Here is a 26,835-nt window from a genome sequence, read left to right as displayed (position 1 = left end):
AAAACACTATTATTATGAAGAGAACTGCAGGAATTTATTAAAAGAAAACCCTGCCAAACCATTTAAAATCTCACAGGATAGTGAATTTAAAGTGTTACTTGTAGTTTATAAGTGTTATATAAAACAGAGCACCACTCAGAGGAATTGAAAGTATCATTTCATTTTCTAATAGTAAACCCAGCAGTATTCAACAAACTACTAAAAAAATTGCACTTATTTTACATACTATAAGGTTAATATTCAAGATTGGATAGTCCAGACTACAATTATAAATGGAAAGAACTCTGCCAGATACACAAGCTGGAATCAGATACAGGTAGAGGTACCTAGGTTCATATTGCTAACATTTAGTGTACAATGAAAAAATAAGAGAGTTCTCAAAAGTTATATATTTTTGCTTTATTTATTATACAAAGCTATTTGGTTGGTATATACAAGAACAAATTTTAGATCAATCTAAAAATATAGGTACAATGAGTCACCTTATTAACCTATTGAAGAATTTTTATGATGACAACAGTTATAAAGACATGAGAAACAATAATTAGTTTTAAATCAGGAAAATAACATGGTAAAGTAGCATACTGTCATCTGTTTTACAGTGATTCCTCGATTAGCGCGGGGGTTACGTTCCAAGACCTCCCGCGCTAATCGATTTCTGCGTTATAGTGGTGCGGAAGTAAAAAACACCATCTGCGCATGCGCGCCATTTTTTTCATGGCTGCACATGCGCAGATGGTGGAGTTTGCGTGTGGGCGGCGGGGAAGACCAAGGGAAGGTTCCTTCGGCCGCCCAACAGCTGATCTGCTCTGCAGCGCGGAAGCAGCGAGGAGCCGAAGATGGGGTTTCCCCGTTGCCCAGGCAAAGGGGAAACCCCATCTTCGGCTCCTCGCTGCTGCTGCGCTGCGGAGCGGATCAGGTGTTGGGCGGCTGAAGGAACCTTCCCTTGGTCTTCCCGCTGCCCAGGCAAAGGGGAAACCCCAAGATCGCTGGCCGCTTGCCGCTTGCCGTATTGCAGCTTAGAGCCTTGCTTCGCCTCCTTCGCTGCAATATGGCAAGCGGCAAGCGGCAAGCAATCTTGGGGTTTCCCCTTTGCCTGGGCGGCGCTGGGGCCATGCGGAGCTGCTCATCTAGGGGGGCGTGGACCGGCAAGGTGCCCTCCGCTCTCTCTCTTTCTCTCACTGTTACCGGTGTGGTATAAGAGAGAGAAAGAGAGAGAAAGGAGGGCGACTTGCCAGTCCACGCCCCCCTGGATGAGCGGCCCCGCATGGCCCCAGCGCCGGACTCCGCCGTTGCCTCCGCCCTTGTTTGGCTCTGCAGCTGAGAGGCCACGTCCACCCTCTCCTCGGTGTCCCCGGCACCCAGCGTCCCCATGCCGCCTCCACCTCCCGGTAATGCGCCCGACCTCTGCCTCTCTCTTTCTCTCTCATATACCACGCCGGCAACAGGGAGAGAAATAGAGAGAGAAATGATAGAAAAAAGTGGAGAAAAAAAGAGAAATAAGAAAATGATTGAAGCAGAGAATGACAGGAAAGAAAGAGAAAGAGACAGAGAAGTGACTCTTGGTGATGACGTATGACGTCATTGGGTGGGAAAAACCGTGGTATAGCAAAAAAACCGTGGAGTATTTTTTAATTAATATTTTTTGAAAAACCGTGTTGTAGCGTTTCGCACTAATCGAGACCGTGCTAATCGAGGGATCACTGTATTTAATTTAAGTGCAGAATATAGTGGTATCATAGTAATCAACTGCTTTGAAAATCATCCGCATATTTTGACATGAAAAAATTTCCCAGTACACAACATTTGTTTGTTGTTCAACACACAAGCTAGAACTTGTTGATGTCAGTTGCCTTGTGACACACTATATTATTTGTTATGGGAAACATTTATTTAGTACTCATCATTTTTGGTACTTATCTCAACTCCCAGAGCCAATTAATGATGAGCAGGTACCTCTGTATATCCTGAAAAATGTTGAACTAAAAACAAATAGAATTAAAACTAAATTCAATATAAATTAAAGTAAGGTTTTACACCTAGGCAAGAAAAAACAACTACATAGGTACAGGCTAGGTGAAATCTGACTTAATTCCAGTAACTGTGAGAGGGATCTTGGAGTCCTAGTAGGCAATCACTTAAATATGAGGCAACAATGAGTAGCAACAACCAAAAAAAGCTAATGCAATCCTAGATTAATAGATGAATAGAATCCAAATTACATGAAATTCTAGTACTATTTTACAAAGCCTTAGCAAGCTCACACTTGAAATAGGGCAGTAATGGTGCACCTATGGCAGTGTTTCCCAACCTTGGCAACTTGCAGAGATCTGGACTTCAACTCCCAGAATTCCCCAGCCAGCATGGGTGCCACAGGTGGCACGCGAAGTCATATATTACTATTATTATTATTATTATTATTATTATTATTATTATTATTATTATTAATTAGATTTGTATGCTGCCCCTCTCCGAGGACTCGGAGCGGCTCACAATATCTGCTGGTACGCAATCTGTTGCCCTAGCTCAGCTGCAATGTGCATGTGTGTACTGGTCAGCTGATTTTTGGCTTGCAGAGGCTCTAGGAGGGTATTTTTGGCTTCCAGAGAGCCTCCGGGGGTGGGGGTGGGTTGTTTTTTTTTACCCTCTCCTGGCTTCAGGAAAGCCTTTGGAGCCTGGGGAGGGCGAAACATGAGCTTGCTGGGTCCACCAGGAGGTCGGGCGAAACATGAGCTTGTTGGGCTTGCAGGGGGTCGGGGAAGCTGTTTTTGCCCTCCCCAGGCATTGAATTATGGTGTGGGCACTCACACATGCACAATGGTGTGCATGCATGCACTTTTGGCAACTGAGGGGAAAAAAGATTTGCCATCACTGAAATAGGACATCCAGTTCTGGTCACCAGAAATTGTTGTGAGTCTAGAAAGAGTGCAGAGAAAAGCAACAAAAATGTTTGGAAGGCTGGAGGCTAAAACATGAAAGCACGATTACAGGAATTGGGTATGTTGTCTAATGAAAAGACTAGGGGAGACAAGATAGCAGTGTTCCAACATTTGGAATAAAGATGGGGGGGGGGGTCAAACTATTTTCTGAAGCACCAAACGTCATGACAAGAAACAATGGATGAAAACTAACCAAGGAGAAAAGCAAACAAGAACTAAGGAGAAATTTCCTAACGTAAATAAGAGTCCTCAGAGAGGGGCGGCATATAAATCCAATTAATAGATAATATATAAATATATAAATCCAATTAATAAATATAAGTCTAAGTGCTATTTATTATGGTTTATGACCAGGGGTAGCTTCCGGTTTTATTCACTGCAGGTTCACTCAGAGACACACTTTGCATATGTGCACCCATGCACAGTAAAAAAACTTCACTTTTTACAAACTTCAAACTTATGTGCATGCGCAGAAGCAAAAATCAAGATGGCGGCACCATAGGCACCACCAAGATAACTGGCTTGGGGGGCATAGCAGGCTGGGTTGATAACCATTCCGGCAACCTAGGCCTCCAATTTCCATAGAACCATTCTGAAGCGGGAAGAACCACCTCTGTTTATGACCCAAAGAATATATTTTGAAGCATAACATATTGCTATATAAAGCAACCAATTTTTCATAAAAACTTTAGGTTTATTTTTATTTTACAACTAAAGGTAACCAAAGTATAATTTCATTGTATAGCATTCTTGTAATCGTTATGATATTACATGCAGCTGTTTTGGTCTTTGAATAATTTTTGCCCACAGCTGTATCGGATTTTGTCACTCTATTAACATTGACTGGCCAAAAAGCCTTTAAGGAAGATATTCTGTGTTTAGCCATAGAACTGATGCCAGTATTTTCTCTCGCTCCATTTACAGGATATTTTTAGAATGCCTTGAACTTCCTTCAGTAATCCTCCCAGTCCTTGTAGGTTTTTGTGCTCTGAATTTCATACAGTTAGTCGTGTTTGGATAGTCTGTTTCCTTTTCATTTCTAGCAGCTTCTTTCACTATTTGTCCTTTTTTTTCATGAAATGTTTAAACCTTCACCACTTTCTAGAACATCCTTTGGAACATTTCCTGTTCTCACAAATTTTGAATTTATTCAATATAATGTATCTACCATATTTTTTGTGTATAAGACGCACCGGTGTATAAGACACACCTAGATTTTAGAGGAAGAAAACAAGGAAAAAAGTATTCTGAACCAAATTGTGTAGTATTATATTGTTTAATAAGATACCAGTGTAGTAGAATACTTTTTAAAATCTTGTATACTTTTTATTGGTTATTGAAACGGCTATGTCGCCTATGTTGGTTGAGACAGGCAGGATTCCCTTGAGTACCATTTGTTGGGGGTCAGGGGAAAGGGAGGATCTTGACTTCTCTTTCTGCTCAAGATCCCCATGGACAATTGGTGCACCACTGTGTGACGCAGAATGATGGACTCGATGGGCTTTGGCCTGATTCAGCATGGCTCTTCTTATGTTCTTACATACACTTTTTACAAACTTCACTTTTTACAAACTTCAAACTTGACAGCTTCAAGACTTGTGGACTTCAATTCCCAGAATTCCTCCCCCTGTCATGCTAGCTCAGAAATGGGAGTTGAAGTCCACAAGCCTTAAACTTGCCAAGTTTGAAGACCTTTGCACTCCTAACCTCTAACTCAGTTGCCTTCAAACTTGACAACTTTAAGACTTGTGGACTTCAATTCCCAGAATTCCTTCACCAGTCATGTCAGACTCAGCTCTCCTCCTGGTTCTCTCTCCCCCCCATACCCACCCATCCCACAGTTCAGATTCACACACCCTTCTGCTCTAGCTGGACTTAGAGCTGGCATTGCTCTGCAACTGCATGACAGCCCCAGGCTCTGAAGACATAGCAGTCGTGAATGGGAAGCCAACCACAGCTAAGGAAGATCTGAGGAAGGCTATACACATGGGATTGGCCGGAGTGTGAGTTCGGCTGGGGGCGGCTAGCTTTCCACCAAATTCTTTTCTTTTAAAGAGAGAGAGAAAAAGAGAAAAGGGGAACAGGTGAACAACCAGCTTCTCTAGAGAAAGAAATGGGTATCTCCCATCAATTACTGTGTAATTCTGTCTTTCTTTCTGTCTTTCCATTACCATACATGTTTTTGCTGAATTTTTAAAATTAAGGGAGACTAGGATAGATCTATTTCAGCATTGTTCTGGCCTCATCAGCTAGCCATACCCTCATTGGGATTTGAACTTGCAGCATTTGCCTTGTAAGGCAGAGAATTAACCTCTAGACTACAGTATCCAATTCCTTTAGCTTTGTACCAGGGAAGGATTATATGGTTTTTTTCTATCCAATCACTCTGGTATATTGAAGGAGCATCACAACTTCCTTTTTGCTTCTTGGCCCAAGCCAGGGACATTTCCAAGGCAGTTATTTCGTTCATAGCTGACAAACTATATTCTGTATGTGTCACATGTTTTTGCTGAATTTTTAATATATATATATGAAGAGGCACCAGCCATTGCAATCTACGGAACGTTTAAAATTAACTAAGCTTTCATTAATCTTCTACCAACGTCATCAGAGTGTTTGTTTGTTTGTTTGTTTGTTCGTTTGTTCGTTCGTTCATTTATTCATTTATTGGATTTCTATGCCACCCCTCTCCAAGGACTCGGAGCGGCTCACAACATATAATAAACAGTGTACAATTACCTTAAATCCAATTAATTAATTAAAATCTAAAACCCCCCCAAAAAATTTAAAAAACCAATCATATAATGTATACATGAATGTCTAAACTAAAAATAACTAGCCCAAGCAAAGACTTTTTCAATATTCTGACCTAAAGCCCAATAAAGCTTTAAATATTAAACTGAATTCATAAATTAACAAACATCTTCTTCAGATTTTATGATCTGAACATTATTATTAAATCAATAGTTATTGTGGGCCACCTTAAGAAGTCAACTCCATAAAATATTAAGTTTATTGTACAAAATACACTTGCTTACCTTGAGACAGTTTTCTCACAAAGCTGAATATACTGTCCCTGGGATATTGTAAATGTCAAGCTTACTGAACTGTATGATGCTAAACTAATAAGCACCACCAGGGCTTTTGTAGAATAAATTGTGATACTGTATTTTACAATCTAAAGTACATGAAATTTAAATACCATACTTCAATATTTTCATTAGTTAGATGTCACTGAGTCAAATTCAATTCCTGATGACTGCATTATAAAATGTTTGCTACTCTGACATGTTTCGAAAGAGGAATAACAATTTTTCCAAGAACATTCCTATAATCTCTTAGATTCTGTCAACCACCTTAATCCATTGTCTTCTCCTTTGAACTTGTCAAGTATCAATGCTTCCTCTGGTCTAATCATGTATTTCACTGTATTCAAAGTATATAACTTTCTGTTTGCCTATCATCAAACAGACCATCTTTGTTCACTCTTTACAAGAAACAAAACGTCCAAATGGAATTATTTCTCACTAAGCACTGTATTATGAATAATATGGCAAATAGATAGACACTGACAACTAAAATGATCAGTCAAACGTATTATTCAAAGTAGTTGTTGAAACAGAACCATGATCACAAAGTCTCTTCTACTGTGATGCAAACAGGAAAGTTTACTTAAGCATCTACATACTTCAAAAAATTATTTTAGAAAACAAATATTATAAGCATTTTGTGTCTCATATTTCAAACAGGAAACCACAGTACTGTAGTTTGTGGATTATAAAGAACAAACACTATCTCTGCTATATTAAATAGATGTGTGACTTTGATTTCTTTCATTGCCACTTCTGGTCAAAAAGGTGATTTAAAAAGGTGATTAAGCACCCACAGCTTCTTCTCCAAAATCCACACTCAATGACTGAAGATTTGGGATTCCTGCCATAGTAAATAATCTTTCTTTCTGAAAGAAATGGAAAATGAGATGGGTCTGCCAGTAGCTCTTGGCATCTTTCTAAGCAAGTGGTGGGATTGAAAACACATTAGAACAGGGGGTGTCAAACTCATTTTCACTAAGGACCACATTAGGGTTGTGCATCACATCTGGGGGCTGGGTGAACATGGCCGCAGTGAGCGAGACCAGAGTGGGCATGGTCAGCTTGATATCACTTGCATCAGGGGCACCTGTGGTGGCCTGGGAGGGACTGGGGGAGCCCCCCCAAGTTCCATTTTCACTGGCAGAAGCACCACAGACCAGTCCATCATTATTTCCAGGGTGGCTCCACAGGGCAGATCTAAGCACCCCACGGACTGATCTCGCCCGCAGGGTTTGATACCCTGCATTAGACAAATTACAGATACATATAAATTGGAACTCACAAAGCTTCAATCTCACCCTGAGTTCTTCAGTATTTGCATTGAAACTCTTAAGAGAATTGTAGTGGCTTATCTAGCACATAGAAATGTTTCCTAGTCCCATTTATCTGTTTTCATTACAGCCATATGGGCATCTGTATAGAGTAAACAAAAGAATGAATGAAAATGAGCTAACTGTATGCTTTGAATAATATCTACCATGATTTATTTTCAGCTAACTCACATTTAACTCTAACCCTATGGAAATTATTTCCCATATTCCCTAGCTGGCTGTGAAATCAATTTATAGATAGCTGAGATTGAACTTTTACTTAAATGGAAAACAACAACAATTTAACACAAGCAAAAAAAATATCACTTTTTTCTGTCAATCAATCGTGTACAAGGAATAATTACAAGCACTGGGATGTTTATTTCCGACATTATTGTTTCTCTTTATGAAAAGCCTTCAAATAGAATACATGTTATTTATATAGCACAAATGTCCATATGGTTAAACTACATGCTCCCACTATAAAACATGAACATTCTAGTTTTTTAAAACTAAATTTTCCAAGTTACTTGAAATCTACCGAGTATATGCTCAGCAACATACTCTGACTAATTGAGAAGAGGCTAGCATAAAGCAAATTATATGCCAATGTTTTGGTTGAAATTGTCATTTGTCACATGATCACACCATGATTCTGAATGGGATTTATTTTTAACTGAAGATACTGCTTTAAAGGAAAGTGGTGTTCTTCCTTCCTTCCTTCCTTCCTTCCTTCCTTCCTTCCTTCCTTCCTTCCTTCCTTCCTTCCTTCCTTCCTTCCTTCCTTCCTTCCTTCCTTCCTTCCTTCCTTCCTTCCTTCCTTGTGAAGCCCTACTGGATTATAAAGATATTAATCTTAGATCTAATATTATATAATTTTGAAATTCTAAGTAAGCTAAAATTCTTAAAACAAATGACTTGAAAACCTAAAATTTTAAGCTGCAGTGGTACGCGATGAAATCTCAAGTGTACATTCTGCTCAATATGTATACCCATTAAATCAATACATATTGCTATTGATACATAAGTTATCAGAAGAGAGAGAAAATATTTTACTGCTTTCAAAATTCTAATTCTTGAATTTAAAATAATAATATGTTCTATTATCTAGTGTATACAGACAGGTAGATTTCTGCACTGTTATCTTTTACTTCAAACGGGTTTTTTTATTTATAAGAATTTTGTTATTTTAGCCTTATTTAGTATACATAACAGATGAGAAATAAATGTGGACTGCATATTAAATAAAATAAATACAAAGAAAAGAGAGATTGTATTTATCTGGGAAAAATAGAGTAATTCTCCAATCAAATTGAAATTGAAATTTAAAATGAGAAAGTTACATTTGATCATCTGAAATTATGTAAAAGACAGCAAATCTCTGTGGAGGGCAGGGCAGGGAATAGTATCTAAAATTCTGCATCAAATTGCATCAATAGGGTTTCAATCATGTTTTTTAGCATAGTTTTATATGTTTGCTCTATAGTATCTGTATTTTTGTATTTTGGTGCATTATTAACTGCTATGACCTAATCAGGATTATATATAAGAGTGTGGCGGCTTTATAAATTGAATAAATAAATTAATTGTTTAAATTTCTTCAAGAAACCAATTACAAAAGACCGCTTAGTTCAAATTGAGGACTTGAACTATTTCTATCCAATGAAATTGTAAGGTCAGCAATTAAAATTGATGTAGGGCAAACATCAGCAATCAGAAGTAAAAATCCAATTTCCATTTGATATCTATAGGTAATATTGTGAACGGAAATGCAGATAGGCTGTTGACAGTTCTAACTTTCATTTCTATTTGTTTCCCCAAGAGATGTTGTGTCTGGCAGCTAATTTGGATAAAATGAGGGTGAACAAGCTTAAACCTATTCTGCTACAATAGGCAGAGAAGCTGATGTTTCTGTTTGGAGGTTTGCAATTAGGGTACTCTCTTTTTTATTTCCTAAGGTTACATTGTTCTGATGTATTCAGTTACTACATGAAGAACCTCATATGAAAAATAAAAATAGAAAATATCTTTCTATCTATCTATCTATCTATCTATCTATCTATCTATCTATCTATCTATCTATCTATCTATCTATCTATCTGTATGTCTGTGACAGATTTGGTATATTTGGGTTTCTTCCCGTGTAGGATTTAGAAATTTCTGGCGACGTTTCGACGAGGTCCAACTCGTCATCTTCAGGCTGGTGCTTCTGTCCTTGTTCTAGTGTTCGTCCTGGAACAAGGACAGAAGCACGAGCCTGAAGATGAGTGGGACCTCGTCGAAACGTCGCCAGAAATTTCTAAATCCTACATGGGAAGAAACCCGAATATACCAAGACCGTCATACCTGTACCTGTGAAAATCTACAAACACACACACACACACACACATATATATATATGAGTTCTGAGTTCGGGTTTTGCCCCGTGTAATATTTTGAGTGTCTATGCGACGTTTCGGTGAAATCACATTCACCATCATCAGGCTGAAGTTATAAGCTTCGTGCTGCTGTAAATATAGTATTTTTACAGCAAATATAGTATTTTTACAACTATATTTACAGCAGCACGAAGCTTATAACTTCAGCCTGATGATGGTGAATGTGATTTCACCGAAATGTCGCATAGACAATCAAAATATTACACGGGGCAAAACCCGAACTCAGAACAATCTACATACCGTACATATACCCGTGAAAGTCTACAAAAACAAATATATATACATACATACATACATACATACATACATACATACATACATACATACATACATATACTGTGTATGTATGTATGTATATGTATATAGTATTTATAGAATGAAAAAATGAAAAGATAGAGAATATCTTGGAAGAAACACTAATATTCAACAACTTTTCACATTTTTATGAAAGAAACATCAGGAAAGCAATATTTTGTAAATATGTTACTTTTTGTTTGGGGGGGGGATATATTTCAAATACAAAAGTGAAACAAATGTTTAAATTATTTCTCCTTCCAGTCAACCCAGTATTTTATTTCCAAATTTAGTATTACACACTGGAGGACTGCCAGTGTAAACATGGTGACATGTATGGCCTCTGAGAAAGCAGAGATGGCATTGCGGCAGAATTGGCAGCCAAATGGCTTCTTTTTGGCCCACCAAAATTCTCTGCATAAAAGAGAGATTGTGAGATCATCATATATAGCCCAGACAGCTGCTGCTCATGAGTAAAACAGAAAAAGAATGATCAAAAAAAGTAATGGGAACAGGTGCGACTTCCAGATTTCTGCCAACCTGTCTATTGAGTTTTCCTTGTGGGAAGCTGCCAAAGATCATGGGAATATTTCCTTCCTTTCCTTCCCCTCTGTTCCTTTCCTTCTTTGTCACTGTTCCTTCCTATCTCCGTCTCTCCCTTAAATTCTTGAAGACTTTCCCATTTACTTCACTTTGGGATGTTTGCAAAGAGCAAGTTGGTGGGTAATCCAAGGTCAGCAGACAGGTAAGTGGTAGCCACCCGGTGGGGGGAAATGTATGACAGGGTCTGCAATCTGGAGTCGTGCATGGGAGTGTGTTAGAGGTACCAAATGGATTGGGAAGGATGTGGACGTGTGCACTAGAGATGCTGCACATGGCAGAAGAATGTGTAAGTAGGTAGCAAAAATGAGGAGGGCTGTCTAGTTATATGCAAGAGACTACACATGGTACAGAGTACACAATAAGGGTCAAGAACAATCCTTAGGCCTCTCCTCTCTTCTTCTCTCCTCTCCCCACCCTTTTTTTGGGATATACAGTGATCCCTCGATTAGCACGGTCTCGATTAGCGCGAAACGCTGCAACGCGGTTTTTCAAAAAATATTAATTAAAAAATAAGTCCGCGCTAGTTCTCTCTCTCTTTCTCTCCCTGTTGCCGGCGTGGTATATGAGAGAGAAAGAGAGAGGCAGAGGTCGGGCGCATTACCGGGAGGTGGAGGCGGCGTGGGGACGCTGGGTGCCGGGGACACCGAGGAGGGGGTGGACGTGGCCTCTCAGCTGCAGAGCCGAACAAGGGCGGAGGCAACGGCGGAGTCCGGCGCTGGGGCCATGCGGGGCCGCTCATCCAGGGGGGCATGGACTGGCAAGTCGCCCTCCTTTCTCTTTCTTTCTCTCTCTTATACCACACCGGTAACAGGGAGAGAAAGAGAGAGAGCGGAGGGCACCTTGCCGGTCCACGCCCCCCTAGATGAGCGGCTCCGCATGGCCCCAGCGCCGCCCAGGCAAAGGGGAAACCCCAAGATCGCTTGCCGCTTGCCGTATTGCAGCGAAGGAGGCGAAGCAAGGCTCCAAGCTGCAATAGGGCAAGCGGCAAGCGATCTTGGGGTTTCCCCTTTGCCTGGGCGGCGGGAAGACCAAGGGAAGGTTCCTTCAGCCTCCCAACACCTGATCCGCTCCGCAGCGCGGCAGCAGCGAGGAGCCGAAGATGGGGTTTCCCCTTTGCCTTTACCCCATCTTCGGCTCCTCGCTGCTTCCGCGCTGCGGAGCAGATCAGCTGTTGGGCAGCTGAAGGAACCTTCCCTTGGTCTTCCCCGCCGCCCACACGCAAACTCCACCATCTGCGCATGTGCGGCCATGAAAAAAATGGTGCGCATGCGTAGATGGTGTTTTTTACTTCCGCACCACTATAACGCGGAAATCGATTAGCGCGGGAGGTCTTGGAATGTAACCCCCGCGCTAATCGAGAGATCACTGTACATCAATATTATATGAACAATGAGGGATCTGGGTATCATTCATTTAAATACAAATAATAATAGTAACATTAATAAGGTTTGTTACATTAATCATACTTATGCAATTATGGTATTCTTATACATATTTGTATTAGAATGTGTTCCTTAATTGTTTAGTTGTTCAGTGTTTAAATGTATTAAATATTATTTAAATGTACATAATGATACCATCTTTCAACATGTTATCTTTACATCTAGCTATTACCTTTAGTATATTATCCCTTGATCTTGTTTCTACCTCTAGTCTAGCTCTCAATAAAGCCAATCTTATATTAAACAGCTTTCCATTACTAACCACCATCTCTTGTCCACTTTAATATTTCAATTCTTATTCAGTATTTGATTTGCCTCCCAAATTCCTCCCTTTGGTCTTTGTCTCTATCTACATCTTTCCTATTTAGCCCAAATATTTCTTCCATCTCTACTACCTATTGCAGCTCTACCTCCGGAAGTTCTATCTACATCTTTCCTATTTAGCCCAAATATTTCTTCCATCTCTACTACCTATTGCAGCTCTACCTCCGGAAGTTCTGCCCAAGCCCCTATCTTCTTTTCAAAGCTATCTTGCTTTTTATCCAATTCATTGTTAGATTTCTTAATATATATTGTCCCTTATTTGATTCATAAGTCTTTATTGTCTTCTCTTTTTGTTTTATTTGTTGATTTATATAGTCGTTTCCTCTGGTCTTTCTACTATCTCCTCTATTTCCTGTGTTTATGATCTTTATTGTCCCTTGTTGAACATTTCCTAACAATGTCATGCATTAAGTCTTTTATCTCCCTGTGGTTATTTATCAACATATTATAAACACTTTGAAGAATCAACACAATTTCTTTTTTGAAATCCACTCATATCATCTGATGTAACATCTTTTCTTATTTTGATAGGTCCAAATATTGCTCTATAGCAGTGATGGTGAACCTTTTTTTCCTCGGGTGCCGAAAGAGTGTGGGTGCCCACTATCATGCATGCGTGAGTGCCCACACCCATAATTCAATGCCTGGGGAAGGTGAAAATAGCTTCCCCTGCCCCCTAGAGGCCCTCTGGAGGTTGGAAACAGCCTGTTTCCCAACTTCTGGTGGGTCCAGTAGGCTTGTTTTGCCCTCCTGAGGCTCCAAAGGCTTCCCTGGAGCTGGGGGAGGGTAAAAAAGCCCCCCATCCCCCCAGAGGCTCTCTGGAAGCCAAAAACGCCCTCCCAGAGTCTCTGTGTGAGCCAAAAATCAACTGGCCAGCACACACATGCATGTTGAAGCTGAGCTAGGAAAACAACTTGTGTGCCCGCAGATATGGCTCTGCATGCCACCTGTGGCATCCATGCCATAGGTTCGCCATCACTGCTCTATAGCCTCTATCACCAGTCTATCACTACCCCAATTCTCAATTGTCTATGACCTCAGAAAGCCAGCTTAGAAACCATTTGCTCAATCCTAGCACCTCAAAGGAATGCAATAATAAGTTTTTTGTTCCACAGTTAGTCAATTAGTTCCATTTAGGTAATCCAGGAAGATTTTCAAATGTCTCCTTAAGTCCACTCTGTAAATTCAGTCATAGATCCTGGCATTTAAAAGTCACTTAATCTCACAGTTAAACTTTCAGTAACTATAAAGTAGACAGATATAGAACAGTAGATAGCACAGCAGTCCTCCAGGTGTTATTTATTGCTACTTTTTTCCCCTTTTGTCTTCTCAGTACTTCCCAAGGTTGTAGACGTTTAGTATATATTCCATTAAAAACCAGTAGATGGAACTGAGTGAGGTGACTCTCTTTTTACCATTTTAAAATGCTGGAATTATTTGTCTGAATAGTTAATATTCAGACAAATAATTCCAGCATTTTAAAATGGTAAAAAGAGAATCGCCTCACTCAGTTCCATCTACTGGTTTTAATGGAATATATACTAAACGTCTACAACCTTGGGAAGTACTGAGAAGACAAAAGGGGAAAAAAGTAGCAATAAATAACACCTGGAGGACTGCTGTGCTATCTACTGTTCTATATCTGTCTACTTTATAGTTACTGAAAGTGGTGGCAAACCTTTTTAAGCTCCAGTGCCAAAAGGGTGCACACGGACACAATAGCATGCATGCTGTAATGTGCATGTGCACAACTCCCACGCTGCCCTCCCACACACAGGCCTCACTGAAGCCTTTAGACTGCCAGTAGGCCCATTGGGATGTCTTTCACTCTCCCCAGGATTCAGGAGGCTTTTATGAACCTTGAGAAGAGAGAAAATGGCTGAAAAGGCCAAAAATCAGCTGGCCAGCACACACACGCCCACTGAAGCTCACAAAGGGCAATGCCTCACATGTCCAGTGTTCTATCCTGGCCTAGGCAGCTTGAGAACAAAGGAGGAATCCACATATTGAAATTTCAAATTAGTCTCTTTATACATACATTCTCATTTTTACAAACTAAAGTCGTGCAGGTGATAAATCTCGGCAGTTTCCCAGGGAGTATAATTAAGATTTAACAGCTTGGAGGCTAGGTTGCTGCCAAAGATCAAAGTTGCTCACATTCCTTCATGAGATAAGAATTCCCTGATTTCACAGACTTACAAATTACAGCATCTCAGCAAACAAGTCCTTTTTCTTCAAGGATTTTTAGCAGGGAAATAACAGGTGGCTAGCGTAACCTGGCTGAGACCTCAAATTCTCATCCGACTCCATTACAAAACATTGTAACTCCACCCCAAATTACCCATGCTCCATTGTTAAATACCTATATAAAGTGGTCAACAATTCACTAGAGTTTAAAACTATAGACTACTTCCTTTTTCCATACAAGTATTCTTGTCGCTTTCTTAATCTTCTAAAGCAGAAATGTAACAAAGGCTCATAGTCTTCCTCTTCCTCTAAGTCAGACTCTACTGTCATTGGCATATCTGCCACCTGTGGCATATGTGCCATAAATTCACCATCACTGATATACACTGTGTTGTGGCCCGCCTAGTAGCGTATGCAGCCAGAGCGTTTGAAACCTCCAGCACCTCTCGGGAGTGATGGGAAAGGAGGGGCTATTCCTTTCCTGAATGCAAGAGCATGAAGGGATGCCAAGAGGCAAGAAGGTTTACTTGGGAAGAGGTCTCTTCGACAGTACCACTGCAGGCTAATTGGCCTGCCCTGAGGCTACTTAAGTCCTAACCATGCTGAGCCTAATTGCATGGAACAATGCCATTCCTGAATCTTGCCTCATCACAATCTTGACTTCAGTTTCTAGTTTGTATCATGACTCTTGAATTTTGTATCACCACTCCTGAATCTTCCATCGTCATTCCTGAATCTTCTTCGTCATTACTGAATATTGGCTTCAGTGGTTCCAGTTTGTATTCCAGTCCGGATCTTGTTTCTTGCATCATGGTTTCTGAATCTTGACTTCAGTGTTTTCACTTTGCACTCCAGTTTGGGCTTTGTGCCTTGCATTTTATAACTTTGGGACTTATGTCAAGTACAGTAAGACAAGCCAATTATTATTTTGGACTTTGGCCAGCTGTTAAGATAGAGTATTAAGATCTGGGGGGTTGAACAGAGTGACTTCTGTCTGTCTTGTTCTGTGTACATTTATAAGAAGTTATGCGATTTTGCTTCTTACTAAAAAACCCTATTTGGACGTTTGTGTGTTGTGTAATTATTTGAAGCTTTGGTGCTGGGGCAGAACACACTGCTCTAGCACATTCTTTGTTTCTTTGGCTACTCCAACTTCATGGCAACCATAATGGCTGCCTCTCCTTATCATCACTAGATGGGAGGGAATCCCTGGGTCCAGCTGGAGAGCTGCGCTCTACATGACCTGCAGGGTGCACCTCCTTTCTTCGGCATCCCTACAGGATACCTTTAGCCCTTTGGAGGCCCCTCCAATGACAGGGATTCAGTATCAGTTGGCAGAGCCTTGTTCCTCATGTCTGATGTCACTGCGACATCAAACCGGAATAACTCCTCCACTTCCCTCCTGAGCAAGAGGCAATTTAGCAAGAACTGAATGTCATTTTTTATTATTTATATTAGTAACTTAAACTTTCCTTAAAACATCAGCATGTAATTGTAACACATCATATGACATAATCTCTTGATGTACCTTGCCATTAGCCTAGCAGAATCTCCATGACAAGTCATGTTGATTAAAATCACTGTAAATCAGAATACAGATTCTAACCAATCACTGAAAGTACTTCTGAAATTTGATCTTTAATTTTTCATTTTATGAATGCACTACTTCAAGATAGAAGTATAAAAGGACTCCCAAACTTTCTACAGATATCAAGCTTGCAGAAACCAGCAAGGCATATTCTGCTTTGAAGTCCAATGCTACTCTATGTATTCAAACTGCCCAGATAATAATGGATTTCACAACTCAATTAAGTGTTTTAAAATCAAAACTAGTTAAATGTGTTTAAAACCTACTGTGGTTTCTGTACCATAAATATTATAATTTCAAACCGGACTTCCCCTGCGGAAACATTTATCTCTCTGCCCAACCTTAATTTTATCATCATGTGGATATAATAAAGGTAGGGAACAGAAAAAGTAATAAAGCCCAAAATTGTGCAGCTGCAGCTCCATTTTTACTTTTTTGATACCCCTCACTTTATGAATATTATTGGAGTATGACTTGGCCCCTGATCTGATCTCTCGGTATAAGTAGTTTTTTTGTAGAACATATGAGATGGGCCCATTTAAACATTCTTTCTGTCACTTTTTAGTGTTATTTGGAATTGAAGCTATTTGAGGTAACTTAGGAAGAAATGAACACAACAGTTACTGTGCTGCTATTGTTGTTTTACATGTTCAACTGAATTATATTAATCAGATTTATTTTATTTATTTATTTATTTATTATTTTGATTTGTATGCCGCCCCTCTCCGAAGACTCGATTTAACAACTTTGTAACCCTTAAATTTTAATTAGCCTATGCAATCCTCCCCAGTCAAATGTTCTTAATCTTACTAAGACTGTATAAATTTTAGAGTCCAATTTCTGAGTCAGGCTGATCAATGAGTAAACAAATTGGAGAGAAAGGGAAATTCATGTAAACTCATTCAAAATAATGGGCAATGTAATGTACATTATACTAGAAAATTGCTGTGGGTAATTTCCAATTTATCTGCTCTCAACACACTCTTAGTCAATCCCTATATTCAAATCAGAGCAATCGCAAACACCTCGTGGAAGGAAAAAAACCCCAAAAGTGATGTAAATGAACAAAGATTAATGGATCGAAGTTGCTTCATCATCCATAAAAAAGTTTTCACAGATGTGGAAATGGAACATCTAGAAATATTGGCTAAAAAGAAAACAAGTAATGATGAACAAGCTGAAGAAACTGCTCCAAAGCATGAAAAAACTGACCAGCCAGTGGAAGAAACCAACATACGGAATGAAGATTCTCCTGTGCAACAACTCAAAAATGTGGAGCTAAATGATCTAGTCAAACTGCTGAAAGATTGGTAACTACATTAAAGAAAACATAGAAAGAAAAAGACTACCTCCCATTTGCGAAGGGCATAGCAAACAAGTGAAAGATCTGTTATCTGTCATGAAAAACATTTTAACTTCCATCCCATCCAGCACAATATATGAAACCAATCAACTAATGTATAGCACAGCCACAATTATAATTGCAGAACTGAGTATAAAATGACAAAAAAGAAAACCACTGGAACACCAGTGGAAAATTTGACTTGAAAATAAAATAAAATAACTACAAGAGGATGTCAGCAATTTAAAGTACAGTCATACCTCGTCTTACGAACCTAATTGGTTCCAGGGGGAGGTTCGTAAGACGAAAGGTTCGTAAGATGAAACATTGTTTCCCATAGGAAACAATGTAAAGTCAATTAATCCGTGCAACCAAAAAAAAAAACCCCGCAAAAAAACGCTGCCGCCCGGCTGTCACCTTTTAAAATAGCCTGGGGGCTTCTCAGCGACCTCCCGAACGCCGAACATCAAACCCGAACTTCTGGGTTCGGTGTTCGGGAGGCCGTCCAGGCTGTTTTAAAAGGTGACAGCCGGGCGGCGGGGCTTCCCAGCAGCCTCTGAACGCCGAACGCGGAAGTTCGGGTTTGGCGTTCGGCTTCGGGAGGCTGCTGGGAAGCCCCTCGGCTGTTTTAAAAGGTGACAACTGGGCTGGGGGGCTTCTCAGCAGCCTCCCGAACCCCGAACCTGGAAGTTTGGCAAAAGTTCGGGAGGCTGCTGGGAAGCCCCCAGCCCGGCTGTCACCTTTTAAAACAGCCGGATGGCTTCCCAGCAGCCTCCCGAAGCCGAACGCCAAACCCGAACTTCCGGGTTCGGCGTTCAGAGGCTGCTGGGAAGCCCCGCCGCCCGGCTATCACCTTTTAAAACAGCCGGGGGGCTTCCCAGCAGCCTCCCGAACGCCAAACCCGGAAGTTCGGGTTTGGCGTTCATAACACGAAAAAAGTTCGTAAGAAGAGGCAAATTTTTTCTGAACCCCGGGTTCGTATCTCGAGTTGTTCGTAAGACGAGGGGTTCGTATCTTGAGGTACCACTGTACTTGAAAGAAGGAATACTAAAGAACAAAAAGCTGAAAAATAGTTTGCAGGAAAAAATACAACCTGGAGGGAAAAACAATGGAAATGATGGAAGAAATAAAACAATCTGTAATAGCAATAGCAAAGAAAATTGAAAGATATGAAGGACGAATAAAATACTATCATGAAAATGCCCAGTTCAGAAGGCACCAACACCTTTTCTTCCAATTCCTTAATGAAAATCAAGTCCAAACTAATATTCACAAATGTAAAGAAAAAGCTTTGAACTTTTGGAAAGAACTGCGGGAAAACCCAGTGGAATACAACAAAACTCCTCTGGATCAAAGATATTCAACAACAAACAACATGAAAAAATTTGAAATATTATAATAACAACTAACATGGTTGCAAAACAAGCAAAGAAAGTCAAGAACTAGAATGCACCTGGCCTAGATGAATTGCATGGATACTGACTAAAACCTCTGACCAGCTTCCATCATGCATGGCCACTCAATTTGATAAAATGTTTCAAAATGCAACAAGCAATGAATGGCAAACAGATGGCCAAATATATCCGATAATGAAAAATCCAGAACAGAGCATAGAACCAAACAACTCCCACTCAATTACTTATCTGCCAACAACATTCAAATTTTTTACAAGAATACTGGCAAATTCAGTATTTAATCATCTGATGGAAAACTGTTTGTATCCAGAACAGAAATAAATTTTATCCAGAAAAGGAAATTATAAAAAAATCAAGAGGAACAAAAGATCAGTTGTTCATTGACAAAATACTAAAAAATGAAAAATGAAAAAAAAAGAATTTAAATATGGTGTGGATTGATTACAAAAAGGCATTTGACTTTTTACCCCACAGCTGGATTAACACATGTCTGGAAAACTTTGGAATGAGGAAAAATATCTGTACATTTTTTAAAGCAAATATGCAAAAAATGGAATACAGTTCTAACAGCAAATGGGGAGAACATTAGTGAAGTCAACATCAAATGAGGAATCTTCCAGGGGAACTTACTTTCCCCACTACTGTTCAACATTGCATTAATCCCACTGACAATAATCCTATGAAACACAAAACTAGGACACCAAATCTCAAGACAACATGGCAAGATAAACCAAATACTCTACATGGATGACTTTAAAATGTATGCAAAAAGCCACACTGAACTCAGCACAGTTCAACTGTTCAGCAGTGATATCAAAATGAACTTTGGACTTGAAAATATGCTATATTATCCATGCAGCGAAGAAAAAAGAAGAAGAAATAGAGCTGGGAAATGAAAGCATAATGAAAGCATTAGCAAAGGATTACAGTTACAAATACTTAGACTTATTGGAAGCAGATAATATCTTGAATGGAAAGGTCAAAGAGTTGATCTATTGATCTATTTAAATAATTGACAGGAGTTAGTGTGACTACATTTAAGAAAAAAATTTAAGTTTTAAGAATATACTGCCATAATGTACATTTCTCCAAGTCATTTCTATTTTTATGGATTAGGCACACATGCACAGAAATACACAGCAAACAGTGTATATCATCTGTGCTGTTTGAGTGGTTAGGAAGTGGATAAATGCCAGAATGCTCAGCCAGGAACTCATGAACCAACCTAGATGAATAATTACGACAGTTCAGCAGAAATAGGTTTAAGTAATTTTACTCTTCAGTGTATTCAAAAATACTTTCTTCTTCTATTTACAGAATATACTTCACTTTAACTATGTAAATGATGGTATAACAAACCCTACTTACAAATAGCTATTATACTAGCTCTGGTTTAACTGTTGTACCACTAGTACCCAGCTCAATCTTAATGTTTCAAGCAGGTCACAAACCATCTATCTAATAAACCCAGCAAAATCACACCCACTGCAAAGGTGCTTTCCTTCTTATAATGCTTTGGCCCAATCATGTTGCAGTCTGAGTCATTGTGACTCAGCATTATCACCGTTTTACATATACACAACCTTCTTTTACCTTACATAGAATATCACCTGGAATATTGTTTATTCTTGACACTATATTGTACTATACACTGTATTACATACTATAGTATTATGCTATATTATAGTATTATATTATATGCCATAAGAGTAGAGCATTATTATACTAATTATATTTCTAAAGTAAATTTTCCAGTGCCACTGGGGACAATATTGTGGATAATTAGCCTGCACAGACCCACAAGAAGTTGTCTTTGGTTGCTTCAGTTTTAATCCCTGTATATACAACAGTAGCTGATTAGTGATAGAAAGCAAAATGCCAGGGGACTATTTTATGCTGCACCACGAAAGAAACAATGTGGTGAACAATATGAGGACTCCAGCAAATAGACCCTAGCAACAATGAAGCTTTATGGATATTCCTGTATGTGTTTTATATCATATTTTAAAACCAAAAATTGGATTTATTTATTTCAATAGACACAAAATAAATAAAAAATACTACTGTTTTGCAAGATAAGTGCTGCAGTACAAACTGCAGGCTGTTATTATTATCAAGCCCATGGTTCTGTTCGTTACCTTTACAAATCTGATATAACACGGTTAATGAATAGCAAACAAATTAACAAGTAATTTTTACTATATCAATAAAAATTAAATTTCCAATTCTAATCCATATTGGAAACATGTAGGAGATTAAACTTGTTATTATCATTAGCATCATGGTTTCTATTATTTTGGTTTTAGGGTTCTGTCAAATAATCTGACACTGTAAAGCAGAATACATCCAAATGGAAACTTAGCAGTAAATTAATAACAGAAACAATAAAGAAAAGGATTATTACTCAAATTGGTTTATGTACATCCTCTTTCCAGAGAAATCTATTGGCACAATCACTTGTATCTCTCTTTGTTCAATTCAATTTGAATCCAGATAGTCATTACAAGTTTAATCAGTTTGGTAATTACTTGCTGTATGTTCTCCGCAAATTGTCATGATTTTCTCTATAGATTACAAGAAATCAGAAGTTTCAAAAAAGAGAAAAGGGGATGCTATTTAAAACCGGCTGTGATATTAAAAGCGCATTTATGATTAATATGCACATTTTTTAAAAGAATGGGAGGGAGGATTTCCACTTTGGGAAAAAGGAGAAGTTAAAGCAGAGGAAATGAAGTCTCTTTAGAAGCAGTTATTATAAGCAATGGAGATGGGAGCCAGGGAAGAGGCAATTTTCAAAAACATCTCATTAGTTCAGGATTAGATTACGGGTCATTACGGGTCATTTTTACTGATTTTTATTTATTGTGAGTTTAGCGCTTGTCAACAGCTAATTTTATTTTGTTAAAAAGGTTATGCATGAAACATCAGATTATTAATTAAAAATTACCTTCAGAAACTGAATGTATACTAAAATATTTGCATGATGATTAATAACGTATGATGCCTTACTCCAGCTTCCTTTACATATGTCATGTAAAGAAATCATTGAGGAATAATTGAGTCTGTCATCTGCACCTCTATAACTGTCTGGTTTGGTGCTGCAACCCAACAGGACCGACACAGACTTCAGAGGACAATCAGAACTGCAGAAAAAGCAATTGCTGCCAACGTGCCTTCCATTAAGGATCTGTATACTGCACGAGTCAAAAAGAGGGCGGGGAAAATATTTACTGACCCCTCACATCCTGGACACAAACTGTTTCAACTCCTACCCTCAAAACGTCGCTACAGAGCACTGCACACCAAGACAACTAGACACAAGAACAGTTTTTCCCCCCGAACGCCATCACTCTGCTAAACAAACAATTCATTCAACACTGTCAGACTTTCTACTAAATCTGCACTTCTATTCTACTAGTTTTTCTCATCATTCCTTTCACCCATTTCCTCCCATGTTGACTGTATGACTGTAACTTGTTGCTTATATCCTAAGATTTTTATTAATATTGCTTCTTCATTGCTTATTTGACCCCTATGACAATCATTAAGTGTTGTACCACATGATTCTTGACAAATGTATATTTTATTTTATGTACGCTAGGAGCATATGCACCAAGACAAATTCCTTGTGTGTCCAATCACACTTGGCCAATAAAATTCTATTCTATTCTATTCTATTCTAATGTAGTGTAGTTTAGTGTAGTGTAGTGTAATGTAACATAATGTAAAAAATATTTTGTATGATTCTGCAAACAAAACAATGCAATGTACTAGTTACAACTTAATATAAAGGTGAAAGAGACAGTGGTGGGTTCTAACTTACCTCGCTTCCTCCTGCGCCGTGTGGCCACCCATGCAAAGTACCAAAAAATGGTGATGCATGCACAGTGGCAGAAACTTGGTTTCTGTGCATGCACAGAAGAAAATAAATAAATAAAAGATGGCTGCATCCGAGGACCAAACACCAACAGAACCGCTTCCATGATGTCACTGTGACATCATAAGCGGTTTGCCACTGGTTCTATAAAACTGCTGCAAAACACGAGGAACCCACCTCTGGAATGAGAAAAATATAATTTCATTGCTAAAAAATCAGCTGCCCTTTGACTTTTAAAAAGTCTTACAGGAATCACAGCATTTAAATAGGTTGTTTTGGAAATTTTATTGCATCTTTTGCTGATGGCTTTTAGTCCAGTTTTGTGGGCTGAGAAAATTTGGTAACCCTAAATGTAAGATTTATGACTGGACCTGAAAAGGGGAATGCATTACTTCTTTCTTTCTTTCTTTCTTTCTTTCTTTCTTTCTTTCTTTCTTTCTTTCTTTCTTTCTTTCTCTTTTCTCTTCCCCTTTCTTTTCTTTTTGGTTGCCCTCTCTTGCAAACTTCTGAATAGCTTCCAGATCAAGAGTGGTTTAGGAACTCTAAATTTTACTTTCAATAAAGGCAAATGCTGTAAACCTCAATCCAGACAAGAAACACTATTAGTAAATGGCCAAAACTATCCTAGGATCAGAAATAAAACCATTTAGAGATGAAATCTTTGCACAGATTTGCCTAGTGCACCAATTGCGATCCTACTTGAACCAAGAGGCTTTTCTCACAGTCACTTATTTATTTATTTATTTATTTATTTATTTATTTATTTATTTATTTATTTATTTATTATTTAGATTTGTATGCCGCCCCTCTCCGAAGACTTGGGGCGGCTCACAACAAGATAGAACAAATCATAAATAATCAGAAAACTTTAAAATGTATACAAGATTAAAAGAACCCCATATACTAACAGACGCACACACAAACATACCATGCATAAATTAAACATGCCCGGGGGAGGTGTTTCAATTCCCCCATGCCTGACGGCAGAGGTGGGTTTTAAGGAGTTTACGGAAGGCAGGGAGAGTAGGGGCAGTTCTAATCTCTGGGGGGAGTTGGTTCCAGAGAGTCGGTGCCGCCACAGAGAAGGCTCTTCCCCTGGGGCCCGCCAACCGACATTGTTTAGTTGACGGGACCCGGAGAAGGCCTACTCTGTGGGACCTAATCGGTCGCTCGGATTCATGCGGCAGGAGGCGGTCTCGGAGATATTCTGGTCCAGTGCCATGAAGGGCTTTAAAGGTCATAACCAACACTTTGAATTGTGACCGGAAATTGATCGGCAGCCAATGCAGACAGCGGAGTGATGGTGAAACATGGGCTTACCTAGGGAAGCCCATGACTGCTCTCGCAGCTGCATTCTGCACGATCTGAAGTTTCCGAACACTTTTCAAAGGTAGCCCCATGTAGAGAGCATTACAGTAGTCGAACCTCGAGGTGATGAGGGCATGAGTGACTGTGAGCAATGAGTCCCGGTCCAGATAGGGCCGCAACTGGTGCACCAGGCGAACCTGGGCAAACACCCCCCTCGCCACAGCTGAAAGATGGTTCTCTAATGTGAGCTGTGGATCGAGGAGGACGCCCAAGTTGCGGACCCTCTCCGAGGGGGTCAATAATTCCCCCCCCAGGGTAATGGACGGACAGATGGAATTGTCCTTGGGAGGCAAAACCCACAGCCACTCTGTCTTATCCGGGTTGAGTTTGAGTCTGTTGACACCCATCCAGGCCCCAACAGCCTCCAGGCACCGGCACATCACTTCCACATCATGCCCTTGTCACCCCACGGCTAGACTATTACAAAGCATTCTACATGGGACTATCCCTGAAGAGTGTTCAGAGACAACAGTTGATCCAGAATACAGCCGCACATGTGGTTCTGAGTGAACCTAGGTATACCTACATTACACCAATACTCCATGAACTGCACTGGCTCCCGATTAGTCTCCTGATGCAATTCAAGGTGTTGGTCATTACCTTTAAAGCCCTATATGGCTTAGGGCCAGACTATCTTAGAGACCGCCTCCCAGCAACTGGTAAGGGCTCATAGGATTGATCTTCTCCATGTCCCATCAGCTAAACAGTGTCAGCTGGTGGGTCCATGGGGGAGGACTTTCTCTGTGGCTGCTCCAACTCTCTGTAACCAGTTACCTCCTGAGATCTGGACTACCTCCACCCTACTGGCCTTCTGGAAAGTGGTAAAGACCTGGCTTTTCTGGCAGGCATGGGGGCCGTTGATCCGATTATGATAACCATCGAGATCCAGCCATAAAGGGTATGCATGGGTTTCACTGTTTTATTTTAATTGTTTTTAAACTGTTTTATAGGTTTCTAGTATTATTGGTTGTTACATTTCTAAGTCACCCAAAGTCCCTAGGGAATTGGGCGACATAAAAATCAAACAAACACACACACACACACACTGGAGCTTGGGTATTCTACTTGAAAACTACTGATTATCACATAGTTTATTATAATATGCTAGTCAGATCTTTCCCTGTCAAAAGGATACCAGGTTTTATTACATATGTTTTCATCACATCAGATTAGATTATTCCCATGCCCTGTTAAACGTAGCTACTCTTGAAAAGAGTTCTGGAACTGCAGCAAAATGCATCAGCTTGTATAATGAAAATATATTTTGAAATACAGCATACAACTTCATGTTATTTAAATCACAATAACTTTTCATCCCTCCCTGGATATACAATGAAGGTCAGATTAACTGAAGCTTCTTCCACCTCTTTCATTTATTCGCTGGTAATATTTTAACTGATCTTTTCTCTAAGCGCTCAACCTCATAAAAAGGGATTATAGCATTATCGAATCTTGCTTCCAGCAAAATGCAAACCATGATTCCTTCCAATTAGGGAACATAGAGTCTAACCCACACTATAAATGGCTGATTTAAACCTTGCTATAAAGAATGGACTAAAGTCCTTCTAGCTGTGCATTATTAATGTTGCTTTATGTGTCAGCAATTACCCCAAAATGGGATCCCACAATGCTTTTCAGCAACTAAGACTTTAAAGATGCAGATTTTAAAGCTTCACTACACAAATTTAAATTTAGGAATTTCCATATAGTATTTCTGCTTTTTAGGTTCATCCATTGAAAATCAGAGTCCTGGAAAGAGAAGTGTGAAATGTACACGTTAGTTTAGAAAAAGCTAAGGAATAAAGCATATTATTGCTGATGAACACTGTATATCTGAGAAGAACAAATAAGGCCAAAAAGACACACCCAAATTATCAGCCTCCTTTAGGGATGAAAAAAGTGTGTCTTATATTCCAAAAAATACGATAACTCTAAGAGTGCTATTGCTATGTCACATGCTGCTCACCTCTGATTGAATAGGATACTCTAGGTAGGGTTTTCTCTTCACCCTGTGAATTTTGCTAGCTTTGCAAAAAAAAAAAAAAGGCTGGACTGAGAGTGAGCAGAGAGCCTCTGAGTAGATTATGTCAGTACTGGGTTTTCCTCCACCTCTCACGAAAGCCATCATGCCTTTTTTCTAGGAGTATTTGCAAAATAAGCGACAGAATATGTGTTGCAATGCCTGGAATCCCATGTCCCTCTGCTCCTGTAGTTCTGCCATCCTCCAAACAGGCCTCACACACAGCGTCCACTTTACGCAAGGAGCTGCCATTGGTTCTCCCTGACCTACTACATCTATCTCATGGCTATAGCCTTGTCCAGTGCCTGGATCCTGTGCAACCAGCAGGAGGAAGGTGATAGCAAAGGTGAGCTGTAGCCAGTAGGAATGCCAGCAAAAATACATGGTGGAATGCAGGACAACCAATAGGGCAGTGATGGGGGGAAAAGATAGAGGGTGGGAGGAATTGAAGCACTGCAGTCGTAAGTACAAATGGGTCCAAATTTTCATCACGTGACTAAGGGGTTGTTCCAATGGTTGTAACTTCAGGCACTGGTTATAAGTCCCTGACATTTATTTAAGGAAAAAACTGTGATATGGCAAATTAATCCAGACTT

The 26,835-nt window shown here is 39.6% G+C and overlaps 1 protein-coding gene across 1 annotated transcript in view; it reads right to left on the bottom strand.

Annotated features, from left to right (window-relative positions):
* The window catches only part of SNTG1 (syntrophin gamma 1), a 272,233-nt gene that overhangs the window by 170,982 nt on the left and 74,416 nt on the right, over positions 1-26,835 (bottom strand). The window lies entirely within an intron of this gene.

The sequence above is a fragment of the Erythrolamprus reginae genome, chromosome 3, assembly GCF_031021105.1.
Source record: "Erythrolamprus reginae isolate rEryReg1 chromosome 3, rEryReg1.hap1, whole genome shotgun sequence".
Classification (NCBI taxonomy): domain Eukaryota; kingdom Metazoa; phylum Chordata; class Lepidosauria; order Squamata; family Dipsadidae; genus Erythrolamprus; species Erythrolamprus reginae.
Note: the sequence above shows the minus strand (reverse complement) of the source record. Positions and strands in the feature narration are given on the sequence as shown.